We start from the raw sequence: 24631 nt of genomic DNA, 5'->3' as shown, positions 1-24631 counted from the left end.
AAGAAGAAACAAAGTGATGCTTATTGGTCAGGAGCCCAGACATTCAACTTCCATGATGTTAGACCCTCAAGTCCAGATTCCCAGAAGGGTTGTGGGAAAGAACAAGGCAAGAACCAGTGCTGAAGAGCATGGGTAAGAAGGCAGGTGACATAGACAAAAAGACTAAGGTCTAGGAATCAGTGTAGGAAACACTGAGTCACAGACGGCAATGTAGGTGTAGTAGACACTTGCCCATGGTGTCCAGCCTCCATTGCCTTTATTCTTCCACAGGCCTCCATCCACAGCTACATGAGCATGGAATTGACCCCACCTAGCTCCTCAGGTGAACCCTGAATGACTTAAGCCAAGCAGCATATTGTCCATGACCTAAAATGGGTCAATCAGAGAGAGTGTCAGGACCTCTACTAAGACTGCAGCAATGCATATGCTCTCTTCTTTCTCTGGTGCTGTGGCAGCCAGTTCTAGTTTCATAAAGGGAGCCACACTGAAGAAAAAGCTGATTCAAGGAGGTGGGCACAGCTGGACATAGGTAGGGAAATGAAGACACTAAACCTCGGATCTTGTAATGCCTAAAGACAGCTTTGCACCTGGACCTTTTAGTTACTTGAAACAATGCATTCTTTTTTTATTACAGTCATTTGAGTTGTTTTTGTTTGTTTTTTTTTCTCTGGGGATCGAAAGCACCTGATACATTAGATGTCGACCAGGAATAAGGAAGAAGCTCAGTTTTTAGAAGACAATTCATGGTGGGCACCAAGTCTCAGGAATAGGACAAAAAATTGCATTATAATTTGGGGTGACATGAGGTAAAGGTGACCTAATGTTGAGCCTTCAGGTCCTGGGCAAGAACTATTTGTATCTCTTTGGTTGAGTTTTAGGATTGGTTCTGGAATTTCAGGTGAATGTTGAACTTGCAGATGAGCGACAGATCGGACAGGGGAAGTCAGGCTCAGAAACAGACTGTGCCTGAGTCTATTTATAGCACTCCTAACTTTGATTTTTCTTTCTTGGAATTGGGACAAAGTTTTTGAGTAGAACCTAAACTCTAATTTTATTTATTTATTTATTTATTATTATTATTTATTTATTTATTTTTAGGGAGGGAAAGGAGGGGGAGAGGGAGAGAGAGAGAGAGAGAGAGAGAGAGAGAGAAACATCAATGTGCGGTTGCTGGGGGTTATGGCCTGCAACCCAAAGAATGTACCATGGCTGGGAATCGAACCTGGGACACTTTGGTTCCCAGCCCGTGCTCAATCCACTGAGCTATGCCAGCCAGGGCCTAAACTCTAATTTTATAAGGTAGGACAAAGGAAAACATAAATACCATAAATATATTAATTAAATAAATATTTTAAAGTAAGTATTCTTTACAGCCAGTATCTATTCGAATAAGTGAGGCAAATCTATGTAACTAATTGTCTATTTTAATTGGCACAAAAATGCACATAATAATAATAATATGATGGCAATTACAATTAGAGGTTAAAAGTCTTTGCTATCCTCTCCCAGAGAGACTGTATCTATCTTATTTATTGCTATATTCCCAGCATCTAGTACAATTATTGTTTGGCAAATCGAATGCATATCCTGGTTATCTGCCTGGGGGCTCCTCCCAAAGCTGACCCTGCCATAAAGACTTGGGTGAAGGTGGGTATTTGGGGTGTGAACTAAGGGAGCAGGAAAGGGAGGCAGGCAAAGGAGAACCAGGAAGAGCTACCATTGTAGGCAACAGGAGTGCAGGTCCATTGGGGGCCTTCTGAGCAGCCACATGGAACATGCCTGAGAATTGTCACCTGGGACAAGGGGAAAGCTGGGACTTTGCCTTTCGCACTGCAGTCCCACTGCCAGGAGAATGTTGATCCCAGGTAAACACTGTCCATGGGTAGGTTGTGACGGAGGTCGGGGTGTAGGAGCGATGTTTACCAGAACTGACGCCAGTGAGCTGGAGCGACAGCACAAGTAACAAGAAGGGAAGGGAGGGTCCTAGCGGCGCTGAGCATCAGGTCTGGAAGAGGTTAGGGCAGTGGGCAGGAAATGAGTTTGACAGGACAACAGGAAGGGGTTGGGAAGAACCAGGATCAAGAGAATGAGTGTTGAACTGTGTAAACAGTAAAAGGATTAAAGGCAGCAGGGGTGAATGGGAGAGCTCAGAGGAGCCATTCAAAGAGCCATACCCTACCCACAAATCAAATAGCTGAAAATCTATCAGTTACTTACCACATTGCTTAAGAAATACCTTTCTTAATTTTCTAAGAAATAAGATGGAAGAAATAAAATAGAAAAATCCCTTACCATGCACATACATGTAGAATAATTCTATTAATTTATACAATTTCAGACCCATTATAAGTTCAGGAGTGAAGACATGACAGACACTTGTTCGTGGTGTCTGTGGAGGCTGAATTTTGGCTTCATGAAAACATTGCTTTCACATCAAATCAACACACTGAGGAAATCTAACCTGAAGTACGAATATTTATAATTAGAAGGAACAACCAGCATCCACACCAATATGCCATTATGTCACTTATATTTAAAACAAAAAATAGCATATTTTGTTTGTTGTTATTCAGCATTCAGAGACAAAGAAATCAAGTATATTTTACTTTTGAGGAAAAATTATAAATAAGTCTTCAATTTTTATTTGCTACCTACTGCATAACAGAACAGAGTACCATTGAATATGCAAGAGTCAAAAGTGCTTTGTTTTACTCAGATGATTTACATATTTATACATAACTTGAAATCGACCTAACATTGTAACAGAGATAGACATAACCAGAAACCCCACCACCATTAATGTCTGGTGTTCATATTTGAATGTCTAATAAACTCTAGAAGTTGACGTCTCTCATTCCCATTCTCACTGGCTTACTGGGCTACTCAGATTCAGATACAATACCTTAGAATAACCAGTTTAGTATGTTCGCTGGTTGGTTGCCTTCCTCCCTTCTTTTTTTTTTTTTATTAAAAAAAAAAACTTTGCCCTGGCTGGCGTAGCTCAGTGGATTGAGCGCGGGCTGGGAACCAAAGTGTCCCAGGTTCGATTCCCAGCCAGGGTACATTCCTCCTGGGTTGCAGGCCATAACCCCCAGCAACCGCACATTGATGTTTCTCTCTCTCTCTCTCTATTTCCCTCCCTTCCCTCTCTAAAAATAAATATAAATAAATAAAATCTTTAAAAAAACAAACAAACAAAAAAAAAACTTCAAATTTCCCATCCACATGTGGATTCTTGTGGTCCTTAGTCACCTTAAGCCAATTAGCATATTTTCCCAGATGATTGCTGATAAACTAGGCCCGTTAGGATCAATGAGTCTGTGTTCTGGGGTTCCAAAGACTTTCTTTTTTCTGCCTGGATATATTTTTAAACTTCTTCTTGAAGTAAGTTTTAAGTCTTTTGAAGGAAGGAAGAAGTTTTAAAACTTACTACTTCTTAAAGGAAGGGAGAAATTTTAAAACAGAATTTACTAATCTTGAAGGAAGGAAGAAGTTTAAAAACACTTAAAAGTTACTACTTGAAGCAAGGAAGGAAGATGTTTTAAAACACTCAAAACTTACTACTTCTTGAAGGAAAGAAGAAGTTGAAAAACACTTAAAACTTACTACTTCTTGAAGGAAGGATAAAGTTTTAAAACACAATTTACTACTTCAAGGTAGGTAGAAGTTTTAAAACACTGAAAATTTATTACTAGTTGAAGAAAGGATGAAAGAAGTTTTAAAACACTTAAAACTTACTACTCCTTGAAGGAAGGAAGAATTTATAGAACGTAAGACTTACTTCTTGAAGGAAGTTTTTGATATTCTTAAAACTTCAAGGAAAATGGCTACCAGGAGTGAAGGATGACTAAGGAAATACTGCTGAGGAATGAGGGGTAGTAGCTACATTTCAGTCACGTTGTTTCAATCACTGCATCAGTCTTCCGAAACAAAACCTACTTTGGACTTTTTAGTTATTTTGGTCTTTAAATTTCTTGTATTGTTTCTTGCAGTTTAAGATGGATTTACCGTTACTTGTAACCAAAGTCATCTTGACAAAAGTACCAAGCCGTGTGCAAGTCCATTTGCATACGACTCTCAGCTGCATGAGAGAGCTGGGATGGCTAGATCTCCTGTTTTTGCGTGTAGGCGCAGCTTTTGCATGGAACACTGCTTTAAAATGTAGAATGTTATATGGACAGACTGCTACACTTGGTTTTAGAAGAAATAAGGCTTTAGTTTTGGCTCTTACATTTTTTGGGTGGGTGATTCCTATTTCTATTTTTTTTAATTTATTTTTTTAATTTAATTATTTTATTGTTGTTCAAATACAACAGTCCCCATTTTTCCCCCATTACTCTCCCCTACCCTACCCACCCTCACCTCCCACCTTCAGTCCTCCCACCTTCAGTCCTCCCCACCCCCACTCCCCTTTGGTTTGTCCATGGGTCCCTTATACCTGTTTCTTGACTAGATCCTTCCCTTTCCTTCTGCTATTATCCCCCATCCTCCTCCCCTCTGGTCACCATCAAGTTTGTTTTTTATTTCATGTCTCTGGTTATATTTTGCTTGTTTGTTCATTTTATTGATGAGGTTCCACTTGTAGGTGAGATCATACAGTATTTGTCTTTCCCCACCTGGCTTATTTCACTTAGCATAGTGCTCTCCAGTTCCACCCACCAATTCCATCCCTGCTGTTGCAAAGAGTGGGCTGTCCGCTTTCACCAGTTCTGTTTATTCAACATAGTATTGGAAGTTCACAGCTATTAGAAAAGAAAAAGAAATAAAAGGCATCCAAATTGGAAAGGGAAAAGTAAAACGGTCATTGTTTGCAGATGACATGATAGTGTACATAGAAAACCCTATAGACTCCACCAAAATTCTCTTACATTTTTTGATGAAATAAATTATGTAATTCACATAATCTCAATTTCTCTATCTATAAAATGGAGAAGTGGGTATTTAGTGGGTTTATCCATCTATTATCCATCTATTGAAGCAGAACCCTTTTTCAGAAGAAATCTTATGCTGAACCCCAACAAATAAAATGCATAGAATTATGAATTATAAGACAGGTAATTGTTTTCTTTATTTCTATATCCTTAGCACTACCATAAATCTAGCCAATGTATGTACTCAGGAAATAGTTGCTGAGTTAATAACAGCAGAACGCTTCTGTAGGGGCAATAACATGAAGTTCGGACTCCCACTTGCGTGGTGTTCTCCTCACCCCTTTGAGCCACCCTTGAGGTCCTACCAAGAAAATCTAGGACTTGGAAGAGCACAGTCTGAAAGCCGATGACTAAGTCATCTGTAAGGCCCTTTCAGTTCTTTCATTGTGGAGTCCAACCCAGTGATTTTCAGCTGCATCAGTAGGGGAGTGTGAATTGATTATGTTATGAGAATTAGATTATGAGACTTTACAAATGATTGTTTTTACCCCACTGAGATTTTTTCCTGTCATATTAGTTGATTAATTACTATTAACTAATCATGTACCATTTCAATCAATTACCAGTTGTTGAATTAGTTAATTGTTGCTTTTTAAAGAGCCAATCATGCCCAGGCATTGTGCTGGGGCCTGGTGGTAGATATAATGTCGTTCTGTTGGAGCTTCCTGGGTTACACATTAGAATCTCCCAGGGACTTTTAAAATCTTGATGCCCCTGGATCCCGCCCCCAGAGAATCTGATTTAAGTGGTTTAGAACCAAGGTTCTCAAATGAAATGAACTATGTCCCCCAGAGGCAAAGTGTCTGGAGACATTTCTGAGTATCACAGCTGGGAAGAGGGGTGCCTCTGGCATCTAGTAGATAGAGGTCAGGGATGCGGCTAAACAATGCACAGCCCAGCCCCCACAGCAAAGAGTTATCCAGGGCAAATCGACAGTAGTGCCGAGGCTGAGAAGCCGGTCTAAGGTTTGGCTTGGTGATTCCAGTGTGCAGCTATGTTTACAAGTCACTGTTCTAGAATCTCCCAGCAAAGGGTGTCATATGGATGGGGGATCCGTGGCAGGCTCTGTGGTTTGGAAGAGTTTCTCATATACTTTTCTACACCCTATCACCAGCCAGGTGGAAATTCATGTTTTAAGTATTTATAAACTTCTAATTATGTGCATATATTTGAAGTCTGAAAAGATAAACAAAATATGTTCTCTAGCTTCAGAAAAATTATAACCTAAAGGAAAAAAGGCACTATTATATAACAGAGAGTGATGGCTGGATTGTAGACTTCTATTCTTTTTTTCTTACTTGTATCTTTTGAAATATCCAATAAAGTTGTCCTGAAGTAGTAGCAGTAAAAAATAATATATGAATAAAAACAATATAAAAATAAAATATAAAAAAATAAAACGATTATATAAATCAGTCCTTGCAAAAAGGCTCTTTTGAAATGCATTTATTTCTTTGTTGCCAAGGCAGTTAAAGAGAGTTGGGTAACTATTATGTCTGATTGTATGTGTTTTTTTTCTTTTTGGAGTCCATCCTCAGGGGTTGATTTTATGAGTCTGAACTTATTGTAAGTGTCTGAACTGAACACACACTCTCTCTTGATAATGTATTTTTCTTTGGGCTTTTGAGGAAGTTTTACAACAATGAAGACATATGTGGGGACAGAATTTTATGCTTTCTCCCACAATATCTGTGTGTTAGTGTGGATGTGTGCAGCAAAGCCCATATATGAGGGAAGGATAAATAAAAAAAGAGTAAGGGCCTCTTAATTTCTTGGCAGAAATGGTACCTAGTAGGCAGTAGCCACATATTAGATATTAAAAGAGGAAGCATCTGAGGTGTTGGGATGGTGGAGTTAGATAAAAAGTTGACTAGTAGAGCTGTTAAAACTAACATTTTTTTAACTAAATCTAAGTCTTATCTGGTTAAAAAATATATACCTGTGTACTGAAATTTAAAAGTACAATCTCTCTACTTGGTTTTTGAAGGATGCGAATCTCCACACTCGTTGAGGCGTTTTCCAGAGTTTTTTTCTGTTAGAACCAATCCTGGTATTTAAAATTACTTGGAAATACTAAATAAGTAAATAAACAAAGAAAAAAATGAGAGAAAGAAGGAATAAACCAACCAACAAACAAATAAAGTCCTTGGAGGCCAACCTGAGGGTTTAAGACACTCAGAAAAGCCACTTGCTGTGTCCAGAGTCCAGAGTGCTAACCATTACTCAAGGGAACCTGCCCGCCACTTGCTGTGTGCAAAGTGGGCGCTGGGACGGCTGCTTCCTCGGGACTTTAGCCTGGGGCAGCAACTGGATGGCGGCATTTTGTGCTTGTCGCTTCTGTGCCTTTGCTGGTTTCTTTTAAGGCTCAGCTGAACATACATTTTCTCCTAAGAAGTCTTCTCGGATCCTGTCAACACCGAATTTAACAATCTTAAGACACGTAATATAGTCACTTTATGTAATAGTGATTATTATTTTAATGGTAAAATTCTCCTTAATTTGTTGCAAACTCATGGAGGCAGGACTTTGGTCCACATCCCCCCGCCCCACACCAGGTTAAACACGAAGCCTCAGCAGCAGCATGGGTCCTCTGTGACAGAGGACTGGATAACGAGGATGTGGTGCGCATTCTCGTATGCTGTGGAATACTAACTACTCAGCTGTAAGACAAGATAAAATGCTGCCATTTGTGACAACATGGGTGGACCCTGAGAATATTATGCTAAGTGAAGTCCAGCAGAAAAAGCTAAGAATCATATGATTTCACTCACATGTGGGATATAGAACGGAAACTCACAGACACAGACAAGAGTATGGTGGTTACCAGAGGGAAGGGGGTTGGGTGGGCAGTAAAGGGTAAAGGAGGCCAAATATATGGTGACAAAAGACAGTTTGACTGTGGGTAGTGGGCACACAATGCAATAGATCACATTCATAGAAATGTACACTCTTAACCTATATGATCTTATTCACCAATGGCACCCAACACATTTAATAAAAATAAAGGGTTTGGGGAATGGGATAGCTTTGTTTTCTTTCCCTAGCCCTGTAATGAAAGGTATTATGATGCAATCCTTTTCCATTCTGGCTCTGATTATAAGAAGCAACCACAACAAATTTTTCTATAAACCTCACCATTGAGATGTAGCAGCTCTAGGCTGCAACCTCTGAAACCAAAGCCGGAAAGGACATTATGTATTGACGTTAGAAATCCACCAATGCTTCAGGTTCAAATGCTCACCCCCCTTTTTCTTCTTTGAGCAAGTGAAATCTTTCCATGTTTTAGCTTTAAGGGAGATTAAGCACATTCAATCTAATTATGCAACCTACTGACAAAAGCAATCTAAATGTGAAACACACTGCTAGTTGTATTTCACAGTTGCCCTTGGAAACAGAGACAAGTTTGGAAAACTGCAGTCAGGTCTGAGCCTTGGCATTATCATGGCTCCAAGGGAAAGCACTTCTTGGATCTGCTCTTTCTTTCCTTCACTCTGTATGCATGCTGCATGTGTCCAGTGGCTCTGCAAGTAACTGAGATCGGTTGCATCGGGGGGAATACCACTTCTGTTAAAAAAATGAAGAGAAGCTTTAAGGGTTAAACAAACAAACAATAAACAATACCAACTTGCCAGGGAGTCTTTGACTTGATATTTCCTGATGATAAATAAAACACGATGTGTCTGATCTTGGAGAATACCAGCTGTCATGACAATTACATTAATTCCTAATTCCATATATCCTTGGGATCGCCTCAGGCTAACAGTTCAATGTTATATTTCTTATAGTTTGTAGCTGTGGGTTTGTCTCTCACCATGGTACTATGTTATATTTTGATGCAGAGAAGATTTACTAGTTCCAAAACATGTTTCTTAATTATTTTTATTTTATTTTGTTTATTTTTATTTTTAATCCTCACCTGAGGATGTATTTATTGATTCTAGAGAGACAGGAAGGGAGAGAAATATTGATCTGTTGCTTCCCACAGGTGCCCGACCAAGGACGGAACCTGCTTCTAGGCATGTGCCCTGCCCGGGATCGACCCTGCGACCTTTCGGTATGCAGGGCTCTGCTCCAACCAACTGAGCCACAACGGCCAGGGCACATTTCTTAATTAATTTTATTCACTTTAGACTAAATAATGAACAGTGCGTTTTCTTTCTAAAAATGATTTTGCTGATTATTGTGAATTATAGGCTGGGTTTACATGGCAGGTCCCAAACGTTTTGGAAGTGGGAAGAAAGTGCTGGCATCCATGTGGGAACATTAAGATGCACGAGAGGGTTCCTTGGCACGGGAGCACTCGGCCATGTAAAGACAGCCAGTTTGGCCAGTTTCTTTTTTCTTCACCTCTGCAGGTTCTCATGTGTGTTATCTGATTGGAAAGTTCTTGCAACAGATGGACAGGTATGGCAAACCCCTGTAGGAAAACTCTTTGTAACAGAAACTGAGCTCCGTGTTAACCTCTCTGTCAACTCTGAGCACTCAAGCATTAATCGAAGCAGCTTGGACTGTTTTCCTGAGCTCCTCAGCTCCCAGCAGGCCCTACACTAATGTGCTCTGTAGGCAGGTGAGATTCTCTCAGGCCCTGGGTTCCTCCCCTTTGCTACTGACCTGGGGTGCAGAGGTCCCAGAATGTCTTGAGACAGAGTCCCCACAAGAGATTGCTTGAACAGACTTTCTAATTTACACAAATTTTTTTTCAGATTTTATTTATTTATTTTTAGAGAGGGAAGGGAGGGAGATAGAGAGGGAGAGAGAAACATCAATGTGTGGTTGCTGGGGGTCATGGCCTGCAACCCAGGCATGTACCCTGACTGGGAATCGAACCTGCGACACTTTGGTTCTCAGCCCACGCTCAATCCACTGAGCTACGCCAGCCAGGTTAATTAACACAAATCTTGAGATCATTAAAAATTCATTTTCTACATTCTAGTTTCTGTCCTTATTATTAGCCTCCACCGTAGACCCCCCCAGCTGAAGGGTGAGTATTGGCTACTTCCTTTCATTCATTTATTCACTTATCCAGTTCTCCATCCATGCTGTCATTGAACAAATATGTCTGTGGTCACTGTTATAGATTTGTTGTTTATGTCCCCCCAAATTCATTTGTTAAGGCTTAAACCCTGGTGTGATGGTGTTTGTCAGTGGTGCCTTTGAGAGTGATCAGGTCATAAGGACAAGACCCTCAGGAATGGGATTAGTCCTCATAAAAAATACTCCCAAGAGTTCCTTAGCACCTTCTATCTCTGAATCTGTGCCTTAATTACTAATTATAGAAGGTTTAAATATTGTTATTGCTCTGAGTTCACTTTAAGTATAGAAGCACTATTAACTATCTTTAAAGGAGATGCCTTCTATTCAGGGCTTTCTGCTAAATACCTTCTGCTAATTCTACTTATTCCCCGGGAAATGGCTTCCCTTCTCACTTGCTGGATTGCAACTTTTAGCTTCTTTTTAAATACTGTCTATTGCCTTTGTTTTCTATCTGCACGTTGCAATGTGAGGGGATTTATTTCACTTATTTTGTGATGGGAAAGTAATTTGCAGTGTGAGTCTGAGCTGAAAAAAGATCCCCCATTGGGTAAGAACAGTAATGCCCCAGCAATTCCTGTCTAAGTCTGTTAAACAACTTTCCTGAATGCAGAAACACAGGAGTTTAACTGTTTTTGAACCATGTGGGTGATTTCAAGACCAAAATTTAGACACATACAAAGGTGTTTTAACAAGCAAAGGCACAGAAAAAAGTTTAAAACAAGATCAGAAGTAAAATCTGAACGATTCCAATTCCCAATTCTTCAGTCCTAGTAAATTTTATGTTGTCAGGGCTTCTTATTTTGGTGAAAGCCTGTGGGCCCAAGGCCACCTATACAGAGAGGAGGAAAACATAGTCTGTGGATATGGATCAGAAATTCCCGCCCTGGCTCTGTTCTTGCTCGCCCATGGCCTGAAATCCAGACTCTGCCTGGGTGTCTGCTTCCTGACTGCTCTGCATTAGCTGGGATGCCCTGGATTCTGCTACTTGTCTACCCCAACTCTATCTCAGTATGGACCCTTCATAACAAGTCCTGGACACATCCTGTATGGCACTGGCGAGATCATATGACATCATGGAAAGACACTGAGTTTGGTATGAAATTGAACGGTGCATCAGCACATTAAAGCAGATGAATAAACATGATTATTAATAATAGCTGACATATAGTTCTGTTATCCTCACTTATGGACATGATCCCTATATGCATAAGGCTTATAGACAAATTAACATAAGTTATTGCCTAAAGACCTTCAGCCAAAGCTTAAAAAATATCAAGGAGGAGACTCAAGATACACTTTCTTTCAGTTCATGAGGATGGCCTCATTCTACACATTATGGGCTATAAACATGTATTTGTTCTTAAAATTTCTTATAGAATAAGGTAAATATGCCTTCAAGTGTGTTATCATAATAAGGCAAATAAGTGTCTTGCAGCCATTTCACAATTTTGACAAATTGTGGATTTTTTTTTCTTTCAAGGCACCAGTATAATGGGAACAGATTGAAATATAATTTCAAATTTAAGATGCAAAATCTTGAAGTTGGCTGTCTTCTTTTTAATAATTTAAATGAGATTTCCCCCCAGTGGTTTATGGTAACTAAAGTAATAAAATGAAGAAAGTATTAACTTTTGACCAATTTTAATAAACTGAGTTTTCTCAAAACTTTTGTTTTTCAGTGGTTTTGTATATTTTATATTTTAAATACAATGTATATGTTTTATATTTTAAAGCCTTTTAGGTGCCTATGAATGAGAATCATTACCTTTTGTCATTGCAATCTTTGTCACTATGAAATTTCCTTTTTATCTCTAGTGATGCTCCTTGCTTTAAAGGCCCCACTAGACACTAGATTTTCCTTTTGGTCAGTGTTTGCCTGGTATACATTTTCCTGTCCTTTTACACTTCATCTTTCTGTATCTTCATGTAGAAAGTGAGTTTATGGTAGCTTATAGTGTTTTCCCCCTTTTTAATGGACTCTGACCATTTTTGCCTTTAAATTTAACTATGTAGATTGTTTATATTTCCTGTAACTACCGATGCATTTGGGATGGAATTTGCTGACCGAATTTATCATCTTTCAGTATGCTTTGATTTTGTCCCATCTCCTCTCCATTTCATGTTTCTTTTCATTTTCTTGTCTTCTCTTTTATCAATTGTTTTATATTCATCTATTTCTTCCTGTGTAATCTTTGTAGTTATAAATCATTTTACTATTTTTGTAGTTACAACAAAAAAGATTTCAACATGCATTCTTGAGTTATTAAAATCTATTAAAATTAGTATTTTTGACACTTTCTGGGTAATCCAAAAACCTTAGAATACTCTTTAACTTCATTTACTTCAGTCATAATTTATATGCTATTGTTTTCCTGTATTTTAATTCCCTATATGTTTTGAACCATGCAAAGTATTAATTTTATCATTATCTTACTCAATTAGTATTTTAGATATATGCACAGATTTTATTTACTCTCTCTGTTATTCTTCATTTCTTCCTGCAGTTTCAGGTTTCATCTGGGATCATGTATCTTTAAGATTTCTTTGGTATTTCCTTTTGGATGATTTTGTTGGTAAAAATTCTCTTATTTTTTGTTTGAAAAGCCCTATTTCCTTTTCATTTTTGAAGGATTCTTTTTTGGCTACAGAATTCTAGGTTGTTAGTTAAAAATCTTTTTGAAGATATAACTTTAGTGCCTCCAAGTTACCATTATTTTCATAGAAAAGTCCGTTATCAGTCTCATGTATGTGCCTTTGAAGATAGTAGGATTTTTCTCACTGATTTTAAGATTTTCATGTCACATATATATTTTAGTAGCTTTATAGTGCTGTACTTTTGTGTGGTTTTCTTTTTATTTTTGTCTGCTTGAGATTTGTAGGGATTCTTAAGTCTGTAGCCTTATGTGTTTTGTCAACTTTGGAAAATTCTTAGTCATTATGTTTTCAAGTATTGCTTCTGCTGAATTATTTATTTTCTTTCTTTCTGGTATTCCTATCCCATATATCTCTATATTTCTCTCTATAGTATACTACACTGTATAGTATAGTATACTATATAGTATACTATCCCCTGCATTTTGGAAAATGTACACATATGTATATGTAGTATACATATATGTACACCATATAGTATACTATACTATATATATACTATATATACATATATGATATATAACATGTATATATGAATAACATTTTATGTGTATATATAACATGTTACTTGCCTTTCAGTTCAGTAGTTATCTTTTCACCTTTGTCTAATTTGCTTTTAAATCTACTCATTAAATTCTTTTTGATAGTTTTCAAATCTCTATTTAAACTCTTAAACTTGTCTTCTCATTCCTTGAAAACTCTGATGCTTTAAAAAAATTATATCTGATAACTCTGTCACCTTAGGTCTGTCTTCTTATCTTTATTTTCCTCTTGATTTCTTATGGTCACTTCTTGTTTTCTGCTGTTATTATGTTTTTTGAGTGCCCAGTGGCACCTGTAAAGACTTTTGGAGCTATTTTAAGTTTATGGGGAAAGTTATCTTCCTCCAGAGAAGTTCACCTTTGCTTCTTCCAGGCAGCTCTGGCAGGAGCATTCGCAGCCCCAGATAAACGTTTATTCCATCAGGGACAGTCACGATTCAAAATCGGGCTTCGGCCCTTGGGAGGACTGGTCCGTTTCTTGTTCACCCTGACTCCGAGGGGGCAGCCCTTGCATATCCCAGTCAGCAACCTGGGCATTTTTCAAGGCCTCTTTTCCTTGGTGAGCTCCAGAATGTCATTTTTTTCTGGCCCCATGGTCCCTGGAATTGGTCCAAAGGCATGCTCAGCTTCTCAGACTCTCAGCTGGCACTTTAAAAATCATCAGTCTCCTGTAAGGAAAAAGCAAACTTAGATGCCAGAGTCTTTTCTGGGCTTTCTTTTAATTCCAGATCTTAGTTCTTCAGTTTCTCATTGCCTTGTTAGTTATTTCGTGCCTCAAAAATAGATTTTTTATTTAATTTAGTGTTTCTAGCTGTTTTCAGTGGGTAGGTTTGTCCAAAACAACTTGGTTAATCATTGCTGGATATAGAACTTTAAAAAGAACACTTTTATTAAATTGTCCAGATGGTGACTCCACAAAGGACACATGTATCATTTCAAAATAAGTACTGTAATTTGAGAGAAACACTTAATTTTTACTCTTTGGTTATTTTTTTATTAAAGTAAAAATGGCTAGTTCAGTGCCAACTGGATTTGTTATTTTCCAAACATTTTTCCAAAGCATATATGCAGATGATGATGAATAAAGTAATTTAGAGGAAAGGAGCTATAAAAAGACGAATATTTTCAGATGTCAATGTATTTTCAGGGAAGGGTTATATAAAATTGTTGAAATAGTTTATATTGTTGTGACCAACTAGTGACACTTTAAAGTAAAAAAAAAGAACTATCTTTTTTTTCTACTTAAAAATTTTCAACTATACAAGCAAAATAACATTTTTGTCAAGAATACTGCATAGGTGATATTTTATATTTCTTATTCTATCACAGTAAGAGGCAAATGTCCTGTCCCATTATGATTGAAGCTAAATTTGATTTCCTGCTTAAGGTGTTGTCTGCCAGATTTCTCCATTGTGAAAACGTTTGTGTCTATTGTTAATAAATAATTTGTGGGAATGTTACTTGAGATTGATGACTATAGTCTTCTCCAACAGGATTATTAAAAATGGTTTTAGTAACAAACAACTCATGATCCTTGCCTGAATGAATTTAAAATCTGTGGGTTATAAAATTGTGCTTTTCTAAGTCTAGCGTTCCTTCTCTATTAGCTGCCATTCACTAAAGAACATTCTTTTCTGAGTATCACAGGAGGACGCTTCCTCCCCGGCTTCCTCCCCGCCCCCTCTCCGTGACTCACCCTACCCTCCACGACCTGTTTCCTGGTGACTCTGGCATATATCCATCTTCAGTCCTGTAGTTCAATGATTTCCTCAACAGTTATTCAGTCCTTTTTTTGTTTAATTGATTAGAATCAGTTTTTAATACTTGCAGTCCAAATGATTCTTATTAATCAAATTCGCAAAATTATTTTATGAAAGTTGGCAGCAATTCTCAAAATCACTAGCAGTGTTTTTAGATGCCAGTTTTTCTGTACTTGATTGCAAATTTTTATGTCAAATACTAAACTAATCTTAAAGTAATTATAGGTAATCTATAAAAAATTTTGATTCTCCGTAAATGTAAAACTAAATTGTAAAAAGATAAAATTGTTGTTTCTATCTAAGCATTTTATCTTTTTTTTTTTTTTTTTAGTTCTTAGAATGAGAAGTAAAATCTACCTGGACAATTCCACAAACATACACTAAGAATGTAGTTAGGGATTGGAGCTATAATGATGGAAGAGAAAGACATGGTTGATGACTCTGTAGCTTCTCATCCAGTAGAGAAAACAAACATTTAAACACACAGTTACATTACAAAGTACTTGCATTTCAATGATTCCCGGAGGCTTTGATGCATTTTGGTCGTCCCAGGAGCTGCTGGCAGGACATTTTCGCACAACTGTGTCATGACTGCCACCTGGCTGGCAACAACTGTATGACCTGATGAATGGTATGATGCGCCCTCATTTCAGAAATATTAAAGTATGGAAAATGGGCATCTTGGAATTGATGAACCACAGCAGCAAGCGCTTCGATAAAGATCTTGGGAAAGACATGGCGACAGTCACAGTCATGGACGCTGGAATTGCAAGAAGCGTTTCTGAAGGAAGCGAGGTCTCCTCTGAGAACTGAAAGGGGGCGGGAGCTTCTGAAGAGTCTGGGAAAGATGGTTCCAGGCAGAAGCCACTTTCCTTGACATTTTCCTATCTTTGAATCATGGGATTGGGGGACTAGTTTAGCATATGTGTATATACTTTAGCACTTTATTTTGTTTTAGGAGCACTTTTTTTAAAAAGGAAATTTTATCTGGGAACCTAATACGTCAGACACCTAAAGGGCTGGTTGCTCTGCCCAACAGAGTGGGGGGCAGGTCGGGCTCCACCCACTTCCCTTCCTCCCTCCCTCTGACGGGGCTCCCAGGAGCATGGTCTGAAAAGCACTGGGCTAGATGGTCCCAAGATCCCTTCTTCTTTTAATGCTCTGCAACTCAATGTGACACGCTCGTTGGGAGGCTATCTGAAGCTCAATTCAGCTTCAGCGAAAAGATTACCTAGCTGTTGAGTGACAGAGGTGGGCTTTGATGCCAGGCAGTCTGACTCCACAGCCCATACTCTTAACCTCACTCTACACTGGCTCCAACCGTGTCATTCCTGTTTTTTTCTATCTGTGCAATGGGGAAAATACCATTTTCTAAGGTCACTGGAGAACAAATGGGCTTCATCTCTTTGCACGTGAGCGGTGGTCCTCTGGGTGTACCCAGATGGATCTTGTTGCTTTATTACTGCATGGCAGATTACCCTCAAACTCTGTGTCATGTGTAATGCCGTCATATGTCACACGACTTTGTGGTTTGGGGATTTAGGCAAGCTTCAGCTAGGTGACTCTTCTGTTGCACTTGGTCTTGCGTTGGGGACTTGGGGTGATGCAGCTGGTGCCTGGTCCAGGCTAGAGGCTTTACTGACAGGTCTGCCTTGGGTCCTCCTCCTCAGTGCGGCCTCCAGCCTTTTTCACTTGGTCTCTCCTCCAGGTTGACCGCCTTTTGTACCCAGTGGTGCGGGGGGCCAAGAGTGAGTCTTCTAGGAGAGAAAGTGGAAGCTTGAGTCTCTTAAGGCCTGGATCCAGAAACAGACACAGCGCCACTCCTGCCATGGTCGCAGCAGTCACAGAGCCTCCCCCATTCAAGGGATGGGGATATAAATCCAACCTTTGACAAGGGGAATGCCAGAGAATTTGGGGCTATCTTTAATCTGCCACAGGCTCTGGGAAAGAAGTCTGTCAGCACAGGCAGCAGGCAGCAGGCAGCCAACATGACGGGCTGCAGTCTGGATTCATTATTTTCCCCCTCTGGTCTCAAGAGTGATGGAATTACAATATGCTAGAGCATTTGTGAGGCAATTCACTTAGTCATCCAAGGGTGAAGATTGTTCTTTATCTTGGGAAGGGGAGGCTGAATATAGGAGCTGCTAGAGTCTGTTTAAAGAAATCACTAGTCTCAGAAAAAGCAGGAGACCAGTTCGAATAACATAACTGGGTCAGGGGCAGAAGAGCAAGAGAGAGATCATTTTAGGGCAGAAGAAGTTTAAGGTTACATGTTCTTTTACTGTGGCTTAAGAAATTACATAGCTGTCAAGTACTGAGCCTTTGGGATGGCTAAAAGTTCTATTCCAGTGTCTTCTTTAGGGGATGAGATGGTGGTAGCCTCTGAGACAAGAGGTCTAGTGTTGCAAATGCTCGCGATGACCCTGGGGAGAGAGGAGACGGTGGGAAGATCTGGTTTAGCTTTAGGAATGTAAAATACAAGGTAAAATGAAAGAACTGAGATGCTAACAGCTACCACATGAGTAGAGAGGAGCTACTTGAGGCTTGAAAGGAAGGAGTCAAACAGTAGTTTCCGCTTCAAGAATTAGTAAAAATTAGCTACAGACTTTGGAATGCATGTGGGGGAAAGTGAAGGTGGAATCATAGGTGAGGTGTAGCGGGAAACCAAAAGGAAGCTCTTGCGGACAAAAAGAAACTGTGGAGCTTAGCTTTGTGAATAGGGGAGGAAAGAAAGGGTCGGGGAAAGCGCAGAGGAACCGATGCATGGGAAGACCAATACGAATGAGGGCAACAGGCTTGTGGCAGAGAGAACAAAGAGCCTACGTAGGAACCCAACTGGAGGAAGTGGGAGACTACGGCAGCTGAGGTTCACTGGAGAGGCAAAAGAGAACATTACAAAAATATTACATTGCCATTATTACTTTTATCGTTGCGGTTATTGTTCTTATTATTGTTACTCCTTTGTAATTTCCCAGGGCAGTTATTTCAAACTTTTTTCACTCTCTAAGCTATTGTGCAATCTTATTTTCAGCCTGCGACAATACCCCCTACTCTACTAAGAATATTGAGGCAAGTGATAGGAATTCATTCACTTCTTTCAAGTTTACAGCAAATTGTCTGTGTATTTAGTAATGATCTCTTCTTCATTCCAAAGTTAGATGCCTTTTCTTCTTCAAGGTACCCTTGATGCCATTCCCTCTGGCTGCCTGAAGGAATTTTTTTCCCCATATTCAGCAGCTCCTACTCTGCTGCCGCCTTCTGAGAAGCAGTTTCGCATCTCTCCTGTGCTGAAAACATTTTTATTCCTCCATGTACAAATACAACAAGCTATACATTTTTATTTTTTAACTTTTACTCCTAAGCTTCCTGCAAAAGAAATCTACATTTTTTTCAATCCCCAAATTCAATATTTAAAGTTTTAAGGCAGAATGGAAAGTAAAGCACGTCAAAAGAAAAAAAAATCACACGGAGGAGGAGACACAGCAATCTGACTGTCCCTCAGCCAACGATGAGGACAGTGGAGCCAGTCGCTGATGGTCCTTGAGGTAAAGCAGGTGGAGTGGAGGGCAGGGTGGATAAAGGGCAAGGATTTTGGGAAGATTCCATTTCAAAGAAAGATAAAAAGGTAGGCAGATAAGAGAATTAAAATCACGGGGGTGAAGATCATACTTGATCTAATGCCATGAAGAATGAAAAATATATAAAAAGTAATACATGCACCTACACATACATATATGTAGGGAAATATATCCCTGTGTGTATATGCCTTTGTGTGTGTGTTTTGTAAGAAAGTGACAGATAATATTTTGAACTTTTGTCCTTTTGAAAGATAAATTAGAAATACTTACAATATAAAGTATTATTCTTAAGCCACATAGATCTGTAAGAAATAATACAATACTTTGTTTCCTTTATTATTATTATTTTTTAGATATTTTTATTTTATTTTAGAGAGAGTGGAAGGGAGGGAGAAACACAGGGAAAGAAATATCAGTGTGACTGACTGCCTTCTGAAATGTCCCAAATGGGGTGGGGAGCACAGTGCCTGCAACCAGGGGTCGACCTGGAGACCTCTTGGTTTGCAGGATGGCAACCAACTGAGCCACGCCAGCCAGGGGAATGCTTTGTGGCCTTTAAATCAACTTAGACCCTAGCCGGGTGTCTCTATTCTGAGAAATGCGGTATCAATCCTGATTGTGGCTCTCTCCCCTCTCTAAGACTGCACAAGAATCCAGAGCCGTATTTAGTGCTTAGAAAACAAAGGCAGAGTTTTGAATGTCTAGTCCATTGTGGTCACTGCTGATACCCTCGTGACCCAAGCGCCCAAGGAGCCTTGAAAGTCAGTTGTTCTGGGCTTGGGTGCCGCGTGTTGAACACAACTGTTCTGTGGCTTTGCTACTGGCCCTGGGGCTTGGCCAGGGAGCGGAAAGTAAATCTTTCAGATCTTGCTCTCCTTCCAAACTGCCCCCCCAATCCATTTCCCACCCCCTAACACAGACAGACTCACACATACACCCTCGATGGGATTCCAGAACTAGCATAATATACCTGATGAGTTATAGACTTTAATGAAAGATGATCTTTGAACAGCTTTTGCTTAGAGCCCTACAAATACCCCCAAAGACTCTGGTTCAGGTTGGAGGACAGATAAGAACTCTAACTTGAACTCTCTTCACTCTGAAGAAGAATAAAAGCAAAGCATAAACACACAAAGACAAGGATACAAGGTGTAGGTAAGATCAGCTCCTCAAGGCCTCCCTCGTACCTGACAGATGCACACTCAGCCTTCAGGCCTCGACAGCCCCTGAAAAGGGAAGGGTCCTCCAGGTTGGAGGCAGGGACACCGCCATTTATATTTCCAGCCACATCAGCACCCAGAAATAACACGTAACCATAAAAGGCAACACTTCAACCCCTCTAGGAAGCCATGTGAACCAGATAAAAAGTCTGGGTTTCAGGCCTTGGAACTATTGCTTTGCCAGCATGGGGACTTGCTCTCTTTATCTGAGTTTCTCATTTAAGTCCACTTTAGGACTTTCTGTGGGCAGGCCTGGCAACGACTACCACACTGAGGGAAAGATATTAGAGAGAGCCTGTCTACCTTCTTGGAAAGGGGGAAGGGAAATACAGAAGGAAAAACACACGTTAATACAGCAATAACCTCTGCCAAACATATGTAAATCTCTTTTATTACTTCAGGGGAGCAAACGAAAGAAACGTTCTGATGAATGGACCATTGTCCTGGGATGTATTTGATTTCTGTTTTTCAAATTATAGTTTCCAAATATCCTGAGTAAGGCTTATGACAAAGACACAACTTCCATTTAGATAGTTGGATTTGTAGTTGTTTATTTTAATAGTCTATTTTAGGAATTCATTTCTGGCACAATGAATATGATAATGTCTTATCTGTGTCTGGGTTTTGCTCACTGAAAGAGAAATATTGTCAAAACCACAATTAACTGGCAGCAATTAACTGGAATTATTTACTGGGATATTGGAGACAGTAATTGCTCAATTAATATTGTGTGTTTTCTTTGAAAGTAGCAAAGTATGATTGATGAGATTTCTGTAGCAATTTTCCTCTAAAACATTTAGGGAAATAATCAATACAGATCAGTTGCCAAACCCTAATATTTATCTAGAGGCTGAACAATTATATCTAGCCATCTTTAATAATTAATTACACTTCTCTTTATTTATGATATAGCAATGCAGTCCCTAATAAGAAATGATAGCCTAATGTATCCACCGCTCTCAGTAAGGCATGGGCTTTGAGATTTCCCTCAGTGGCATGGAAAAGGCTTCCTACTGAGGAAGCTGTTTTGCCACAGCCTCCCCGGTATCTAATTGTATGTATCTGGCAGTCAGCTGACTGCCGGCTGCAGTGCTGTCCCAGAGAGCCCCTCCACTAACACAGGGACCAGGCCCAGAAATCTCCTAAACTAACCAGATGTTAATTTCCCCCCAATGTTAATCTCCTGAAGGGCAGAGTGGAAATCATGAAAAGAAGTCACATGGGAAAAGATAATGGCTGATCATTTCTTAGATGTGATGAAACACAGAAAGTTAAAGATCCAATAATTAATTATAACAAATTCCAATCATACTTGGATACATCGTGTTGGTACTACAGAAATGTGAAAGTAAAAAAAAAGATTTTAAAAATAGAAAGAAGGACAGGTGCTACAAAAAATGGCAGTTAGATTAATAGCAGACTTTAATAACAGATCCAGAGAATAGTGGGATAATTTATTTAATTGTTGAGAGGAAAAAAATAGTTACTCCAGAATTGTAACCTTTGCTAAATTCTTAGGAATAAATACGAAATAAAGACACTTTCAGACAAAAAACCTGGAAAAATCCACAGCTACTATGTACTCACTGAAGGAAAACTTAGACGATGTGCTTGAGAATACAGTGTTTTTTTGGGGGGGAAGGTGATAAAAAATGTTATAAAATTAATTGTAATGGTCATAAAATTCTGAATATCCTAAAACCATTGCACATATTTTATTGTGTGCAAAAGAGTGAATTGTATGGTGCATGTAAAGGATTGAATACTGTCTCCCTGAAATTCATGTCTGCCTGGAACCTCAGGATGTGACCTTATTTAAAAATAGGGTCTTTCTGCATATAACTAGATACGGATCTCAAGAAGAAAGTATCTTGGATTCAAGGTAGGCTTCAAATCCAGTGACTGGTATCCCTGTAAGAAGAGACACCCACAGGCTTAGGGAGATGATATATATCTAAGGATGGGGACAGAGAATCCATCATGTTGCTGCAAACCAAGGAATGCTAGAAGCCTCTGGAGACTGGGACAGGCAAGTAGAGACTCTCCCCTTTTGCCTTTGAAGAGAGTTTGGCCCTGCCGACACCCTGATTCCAGACTTGTGGCCTCAGCGACTGTGAGAGTGTGCATTTCCAGTGTTCTAAGTCACCACGTTTGTGGTGACTTGTTACGACAGCCCTTAGGAAATGAACACAACGCGTGAATTATGTCTCACTAAAGCTGAAGTTCTAGGTATGATGTTCTTGAAGGAGAGAGTAAGTTGTCCAAGAAGGAATTCTGGGAAGCAAGGACTGATGAACAGGGGACTTGGGAACTCTATGGGTAAGCCTGGAAAAAAATAATTTGATGGTATAAGTAATACTTGATTGGAGTAGTTAAATTAAGATAGAACATAAATATTCAGTAAAAGTAATATGTAAGATGAAGGGGAAAATGATAGGAGTTAAAGGTAAAATATTTGGGAGGAGGTTTAAAATATGGAAAAATTTTGCATGTTGAAATCTTAAGATGAACAATGAAATGACTTAACAATAGCATATGTAATTTTAAAAACCGTACAAAGAAAAACTGGAATTACAAAGTTAAACTTGCAAAAGAAGAAAGAGGGAAAAGAGGCCAAAGCCCCTTGGAAGACAGACACTGTCACCTCAGGCGAAAAAAGACGGCCCAGCATGTGCTCTCTCCAAGGGTCTCAGAGGCAAAGGGACTCAAGAAGATCAAAGTGAAAGGAACGGTTCTAAGGTGACTGCCTTCTGGTTTATGCTAATGTCTCCGCTTTTGTGTATGTTTATAAATGTCCATAATAAAAAGGCAAGTCAGAGAAAGGGGATATCAGAGGAGGAATGACAAGTATTTTAAAACATAATAAGAGATTTCTGTGAACAAATCTATTTGTGTGAATGAAGAACCATAGACAAAAGAAAAAATTTCCCAGAAAATAGAAGTTGGCAAAATTCGATCAGGAATAATAAATCTCAGTATTCACATAACTATGAAAACATTAAAGCAGTGGTTTAAAATATCTTCACAGTGAAAATGGTAGGCATTGACACTTTTACTACTGAGTCCTCTCAAGGAAGGCTTCATGAAGGAGTTAAATTGCAACGCTTTAAAACTTTTCCAGAGAACATAACGAGAGTGAACACTCTCCAATTTGTTTTATGAGACTCGTGAATTTTGAAACTAAAACCAGACTAGGATATTATAATGAAAGAAAATTACAGGACAATCTCATTCAAAAGCATGTATTCAAAAACATTGAAAGATATTAGCAAACGGAGTCTGCCAAAGCAAAGTATGAAAATACAAAAACATGTTCAGGTTGGATATATCCTAACAGTCAATATCCTCTCCTAAAAATTGGATTTCTGCAGTCTTTAACCTGTTGCAGGAGCCACCCAGCACAACCCAGCCTTTCCTGGTTTCTTTCCCTGATTGCGTCTTTGCGAGGAGGGTCTCTCTGGATCAGGCTTTGCTCTCAGCTCCTACCAGGGTTTGGCAAATGCCCCCAGAGAAGACAGGAGCCAGGGGCCGTGATCAAATCTCCCCTAGAAAGGGTGCTTCTGTCTTTGGAGTTTTAGCTCACGTAATCTTAATGGTTTCTATAGCTTTTCATATTCCTTACTTTTTGGTATTCATTTGAATGAATACGTTCTCACTTACCCATCCATTTACTTCTAATGGATGCTTGAGTTGTTTTTAGTATTTGACTGTTATGAATAACGGCACTTGTATCCTGAAGCACATGTATAAGACAGACCTAAGAGTGAAAATGCTCAGTAACAGGATATGTATATGTCCAACTTTAGTAGTTAATGCCAAGTGATTTTTGCAAATTGTTGACCAATTTGTATTCATATCAGCAAAGTGTGAGAACTTTGTTTTTATTTTAGCTGCTGTGATTAGTACCCAGTGAGAACTCAATGTGTCTTCAATTTGTATTTCCCAGATTACTAATGAGGTTGAGAATCTTTTTTTTCTGTTTACTGACCATTTGGATGTGTTTTTTTAATTGAATTTCCTGTTCAAGTCTTTTGTCCATTTTTCTTCTGTCATCATCTTTCTTTCATATTGGTTTGCAGGAGCTTTTAATATATTCTGGATATGAGTCCTTGGTTAGAATTATATATTATATGTCATTAATATTCAATTGCAAAGGGAAAACAATTTTCGTGGAGCTGTGAATATTATACTCATAATTAACAAATAATATAGCAAGTAATTATTAAAGTTTAGCTTGTTTAAGAATTACCTAAGTGTACATAACAAAATAAAAGTTTCTGGACAGTCCCTTTCTCAAGAGATTCTAAGTCAACAAGGATGCAATGATACTCAGTAAAGAACATTTTCACTAACATCTCAACTTGGAGAAACCTTGGTCTAAAGGATCACTGTCTGTCCCCGGAGTAGGGGAATGAGTGATTAGCAGCTGAGCCCTTCTCTGACCGTTGCGACTATACTGACCGGTACACAGCCTTCTTCAGTTTTAACTTCCATAATAATTCACTAGAATTCCCAGAAAAAGTCCAGCTTCTTAATGCTCCAGTTTCCTTCTCTGTGAATTAATTATGGACTCACACTATTTCATATTTCCAATGTGCTGAAAGTGCATTCCTGGAGCAGGACTGAATACATTAAAACATTTGATATAAATAGAGATTACACTGGAGGGGAGCTCATGGGCTTGCATTAGACCTATAATATTAAAATGCTCACCATCTGTGTTGAATCAATATTTATTTCTTTTCACATTTGAATGTAGTCCTGACTTGAAGACAAAGTGCTAAGAAATATATTCCAAAATGAATCAGATAATTAACTACTTAAACTCATGCCTCTTCCATTTTCTTCAGGCTCCATTTCAGTAATCCACAAACTCTTGCTACCACTTGATACTTGAATATAAAGCACTTACGT

The sequence above is a fragment of the Phyllostomus hastatus genome, unplaced genomic scaffold (assembly GCF_019186645.2).
Source record: "Phyllostomus hastatus isolate PE091 unplaced genomic scaffold, TTU_PhHast_1.1 phas_contig_86, whole genome shotgun sequence".
NCBI classification, from domain to species: Eukaryota; Metazoa; Chordata; class Mammalia; order Chiroptera; family Phyllostomidae; genus Phyllostomus; species Phyllostomus hastatus.
Note: the sequence above shows the minus strand (reverse complement) of the source record.